We start from the raw sequence: 6389 nt of genomic DNA, 5'->3' as shown, positions 1-6389 counted from the left end.
CTGGGAGTTTGTGCCTCTTAATCCCCTTTGCCTGTTTCACCTACCCCCCTAACCTCCTTGTGAAAGATATTCTTAAAATTGTTGTGTGCCTCATCCACACAGATGGCAGGTACGGATTCCCAAAGGTAAAGATGGTATTATTAAAGAAGGGCTGAAAAAAGTGAAAATTAAAGAGATCGATCCTTCTAAATATATGCATTGTGCACAACATGTTGAGGGAGCCACTTTTTTTTTCTAAATGAAAACTTATTTGTAAGAACCATCAAACTTATTAAACCAGTGTCACTAAGATTTTTTTTTCCAGAGGAAAACCTACTTTTCACTTTACTAAGGGGGAGAAAAGTCACCAAGGAGGGGGGAAGGAAGTAAAATAGCTATGCATACCTGAAAGGGCATTGAGGGAAATTGAAAGGGCATTTAGGGAAGATAGAAATGACACTGTCCTGACTCAGCTCGTTATGAGAAAGGCAAAGGAACAGAGGGTAGGTTATGTGTGCAGCTGTGGTCATGTCACCCAGAATAACCTGATCTTCCATTAAGAATGAACAAGTATGGGGCTCCTGGGTGGCTCAGTTGGGTAAGCCTCTGACTTCAGCTGAGGTCATGATCTCACGGTTCATGGGTGTGAGCCCTCAATCAAACTCTGTGCTGACAGCTCAGAGCCTGGAGCCTACTTCGGATTCTGTGTCTTCCTCTCTCTCCCTTTCCCCTGCTCACTCTGTCTCTGTCTCTCTCAAAAATAAATAAACATGGGGCGCCTGGGTGGCTCAGTCAGTTAAGCCTCCGGCTTCGGCTCAGGTCAGATCTCACGGTCGTGGGTTTGGGCCCCACTTCGGGCTCTGTGCTGACAGCTAGCTCAGAGCCTGGAGCCTGCTTCCGGTTCTGTGTCTCCTTCTCTCTCTGCCCCTCCCCCTCTCATGCTCTGTCTCTCTCAGTATCAAAAATAAATAAAACAAAAAAAAATTAAAAAATAAATAAATAAATAAACATTAAAAAATATTTTTTAAAAAAGAATGAACAAGTCATAAGTAACCATTAAAAGGACAAATTGTGGAGGGAGTTTATATTATAGAAAAAAAGGACAAGTGTTATTCCTGTATTATTTCAGGTGACTCATTTATTATTTGATATTTAATGAAGATTAGCAGGGAATATTAATCATGTTGACCTCCAAAATCATGCTATGATAAACTTTAAACATAATATATATTTTGCCAGCTTATAAAAGATCTGAAATCTTTATTTTGTTGTGGTAAAATATACACAACATAAAATGTATCCTTTTAACCATTTTTAGTGAACTTTTTAGTAGCATTGTTAGAGGAAGTCATCAAGAACATGTGACCACTGGCTGATCCATGTGTTGGATCCAGGCAATGAGAGGCTCCTCACCCCCTCCCCTGTCCTTGGAATACCCATCCTGCCCGCAATTCCCACGCTAGTCGCTGTTTCAAGGACATAGCCTTGAAATAGTAAGGTGTTACTGAGACCATCTGGACTGTGTACGTGATTCAACACTGTTAAGACCTTTACATAAAGTTTAAGATTCCAGCAGGTGTGGAGATCTACTCATTTTGTAGCACCCCAAATAAACCTTATATGTAAGTTACCTTGCTGATTAAATCTCTTCCACCTACCAATACAGAGAGGTCTGTCTTTACCTTCTGGCTGTCCTTGGCCTCTGTGTCCTTCTGGCCGGGTTGTGAACCAGCAAGCATTAAGTACATTCACATTGTTATGTACGCATCACCATGTCTTTCTAGAGCTTTTCGATCTTCTCAAACTGAAACTTTCTACCAATTAAATAATAACTCTCCATTTCTCTCTCCTGTGAGCAACTACCACTTAAATTTCTATTTCTGTGAATTTGACTACTCTAGGAACTTCATGTAAGTGGAATCATACAATATTTGTTATTTTGTGTCTGTCCCAGTTCAGTTAGGGTAATGTATTATAGGATCATGCATATTGTAGCATGTGTAAGAGTTTCCTTCTTTTCAAAGATGAATACTATTCCATTGTATATATAAATTGCATTTTGTTTACTCATTCATCCATCAATAGACATTTGGGTTGTGTCCACCTTTTGACTATTGTGAATAATGCTGCTATGAACACTCTTTCACTATTTTAAATTTTAAACACAAACGAAAATTTTCATTGGCCAGATAAAATGACAGGATTGATATAATTTAAGTTTTATTTTTGTTTGATTAATCACTTATAGCATTATCCAACTTGAATCTACTCTTTAAATATGAACACTGTTGAGGACATCAGGCACTTTCTCTAAGAACACATGTAGCTGAGTACTGTGTTTTAGGATATGTGGTATAATGGCTTTTCCAAATTAACTTGCAGTGTTTATATAGGATAAATAATAAAAAATGTACTTATTTTAAGATTGCATCTATAGCATTAAAATTCAACAATGACCACAGAAAGAGTTTAGGACTTACATCAAACAACAGAAGGTGTCTTAGGATAGCAGTATTTTATACTAGGTAATATTTATAATTAGCTGTAATATATAATACAAAAACAACTAACTTTTAGTTAATTTTGCTATTGTTTGTAAAATCTCCACAGGTGATGTATCCTCTTAGTGCTGACACTAAGAGTAGACAGATTTCTCCCACAGCTGGCCCTTGGTAAGTCTCCAGGCTATGAATTGGCATTTGGTCTTTATCAGTTATTCATGGTGGTCCCTGAGCATGGAAGCTGTCATACTTCTCCAACTTTTACTCTCAAGACTAAAAATGATTTACAAATGGAATGCTTGTATTTTGGAGAACTATGCCCCCATATTTGAAAACTGTATAAAACCTAAATTTATAACATATTTTTCTTCATTTGGTAAGAAATCACACAATCAATTTGACTTAAATATATTCTATACTGAAAATACGTGAGTAGAAAAGGTGGAAGAAACAATTCGTTCCTGTTTTCAGCTTGTGTTTTTCATGTTGGATAATTTTTAGACAATTTGAGCCAGTTTATGGTGAATATTCTGTATCGGAATATTGTGTCTTTATCCTTACCATCTCCTCACCCACCCTTGGATGTAGACAGAGGAAGAATGGCCTTGTTGCAAAGTGACCTCTCTACATATTTAGTGTGTCCCCCTAACTCCTGCCAAATTATTTGTTCTCACACCAAGATCTGATATAATTAATTGACTAGCTGTTAACTAGGTACTAAACAGAATTTCCTTTTCATAGAGTAATCTGTTTGATCAAACTAGTGTTGTTTCATTAGATGAAATGCCCCTAGAATTTTTGGATCCTTGCCCAGGAGCGTGCTTGACATAGGTTGCTCTTTCTACTTTACTGGTGACCTCCTCTTTTTATCTTTTAAAAAATGTTCCACTATTCATTGAGATTGATGAAATGTTGAGCATCACAAAATTGTCGAAAGATAAAATTATATGTAAATTATCCTTCATTCTGCCACTCTGAAAAAGGATGATCTATAGAAATAAACATATTACAAAATAGGATCCTCTTGGAAATTCAATAAACTTTAACAAAATTAAATATAAATTAAGAGAGACAACTATTACCCACAGAATGACTGAAAATTACAAATTAAGGTGAGGTACGCGATGAGATGATGAGGTATTCAGTGTAGGAGTAATTGAAACGGAGAACAGAAAGAATAACCAGGTCAGCAAAAGCAAGATGTAAATTTTAAGTTTTCCAAAAAAACTTCTTTTTTTAAAAAAATAAGCATGCATTTTTGTTCATTTTCTCATTAGGTGTTGTTTAAACCGGGAACAACGTATGAGGTAGATATTTCTGGGGTTGAATGATGTTTCAAAAGGAACTTGCCAACAGGTTTACTAACAAGCTTTTCCCAGGAAAATCTATCAAGGAAAAGCATCAGGGGTCATGCAGCTTAACTTTCTAACATTTCAATAAACATATTTAAGTTATTTCTTCCTTTGAAAGAATGAAAATAATTGATATTGATATTTCACTGTGTTCACAATACCTCTAATTGTAGTACACCCTCAAATTTACATACCTAGCTAGAGAGTGTGGTTAAGGGAAGTCACTTAGAAATTACCAGCACATGGAGCTTTGTGAATATTGTATTACTTTAAGAAAGAAAAAAATAATAGATTAAAATCATTTTAGTAAATATTAGGGAATTGGTATTGATAGCACATTTTAGTTTTGATGATGTAATATTTTCCCTAAACTTCTGAATTTTATTCCAAGCGCTTAGTATACCACACACTAACAAATATACCTAGCAGTCCTTGGGTGCTAGACTGCTATGATATTTCAGTAATTGATTTGATACATAAATACTACTAAATGACAGGTGTTGAAAAATGAATAATGAGCTTGTCAACTACTGCATTACCCAGCTAATTAGCACTAAATGTTGCAACCAACCATCCACAATCTCAGTAGCTTAACCAAACTGAAGATTTATTTTAAGCTCAATTTGTAGGCTGATGGTAATATTCAAGGAACAAGACCATGATGATTTCCATCTTAAAATGCCAGTGTCTTCTGGAGCTTCTCAGGATATTCTAGTGCATCTAGTGCATCCAGCTAGACAAAAAATGAGACTTTTCTTATGGCTGAGCTTGGATGCGAAGTGCACCACTTCTGCCCACCTGTTATTGCACAGAACATATTTTTCTGATCATAACCTAAGTGCAAAGGAGGCTGGGAAATGTAGTTTCCCAATGTGCCCAGGAAAAAAAAAATAGGGCAGGAAACATATACCCATTCTCCCAAATAGTACTGTCTAAAAGAGATTTCTGGGGGGTTCCTAGCTGGCTCAGTTGATAGAGCATCTGAATCAATCTTAGAGTCCTAAGTTCAAGCCCAACATTGTGTGTGGAGACTACAACATGACACATGAACATAGGGGAAGGGAAGGAAAAATAAGATAAAAACAGAGAGGGAGGCAAGCCTTAAGAGACCCTTAAAGGTAGAGAACAAACTGAGGGTTGCTGAATCGGAGGGGGGTAGTGGGGGGGGATGGCTAAATGTGTGATGAGCTTTAAGGAGGGCACTTGTTGTGATGAGCACTGAGTACTATATGTAAGTGATGAACCAGTAGGTTCTATTCCTGAAACCAATACTACACTGTATGTTAACACTGAATTTAAATTTAAAAAAATTGAAAGAGATTTCTGAAAAAGGATGAATACATCAGAAATATCTGTAGAAATATTTATATGGGTTTTTGCAGTTCACACACTATATATAATATATATGTATGTGTGTGTATTCAATGTCTATTAATAGAATATTTCTTTTTTTTCTTTTCACAACAACCATATTATGTGATAGGCAAGGGATATATTATTTCATTTGTTTCACAAATTAAGAAACCAAGATTCATGGGGGGAAAAGCAACTCTTAATGTCATATACTTGACAGAGCCATGAAAAATAGAGGTCAAATAGATCCTTTGATTCCTATCTTTCTCAGACACTCTACAGAGTCCTCCACAGAATTACCAGCTTACTTTCTGATTACCTAAAAACAACTCTGGAAGAGGACCTATAGAGTGCCTCTATTTAGAGGACAATTTATGAATGTTTTCTTACCCTTTTCTCGTCCTATTCAAGGTGACTAGCCAATCTTATGAAGCGCATGGCCAGGTTTCTAGTTTGAGTGCAAAGTGAATCTCTGTGGCTTGGTTCTGCTCTGAGGAAATTATCTGTCCTAGATACGGAGCTGATGCTCCTGTAGGATACGTGGGCCAGGAAGAGCCCCTGCCTTCATCTGTTCTGTTGAGTTCGCTAAAGTGAGGGCTAATCCAGGGTCCTTTTGATTTAAAAATTGTAGGGGCTTTTGGGTATCTGGGCATATTTGATACTGTCAGATTAGCCATAGACTTGGAGTTAATTTGGGTCCAAGTGCCATCCTTTAACTGCTCTGTGACTTTAGTCAACTCACTTAGAGCCTGTAAGCTTGTTATTTCATCTGAAAACTGGATGTCATGATGTCCTTCCTAAATAAGTTATAGATGTGATTAAAGGGTAAACCAGTTAGTGGATGTGGAAACATGTTGATTTTCCAGTTGTATCCTGTGACTAGAATATGTAGCTGGCTTATTGAGGAGGCTCAACATCTTGGAATTACACACAGAAAAGAGGCTTTTGTTTTCTGCTCCTAAACACACACTCTTGAATTTCCCTTTCTCCTCTTTTTTTTTTTTTTAAATGCAACATACAAACTTTATTTAACAAAAATAACAGGTAAAGTCAAACAGGCACTTATATTAAGAGAAAAACTGACTAGAAAAAATTTTATCTTGAACAGCTTACAGTAACCTACTTGCAGTTGCATTTAACTGAGCTCTGTTGCTGTGAAGAATACAGCTTATGCACAGGTCTGGATGAACGATTTGTACATTTT

This window comes from Suricata suricatta, chromosome X (assembly GCF_006229205.1).
Source record: "Suricata suricatta isolate VVHF042 chromosome X, meerkat_22Aug2017_6uvM2_HiC, whole genome shotgun sequence".
Lineage (NCBI taxonomy): Eukaryota > Metazoa > Chordata > Mammalia > Carnivora > Herpestidae > Suricata > Suricata suricatta.
This window is presented reverse-complemented; position numbering follows the sequence as displayed.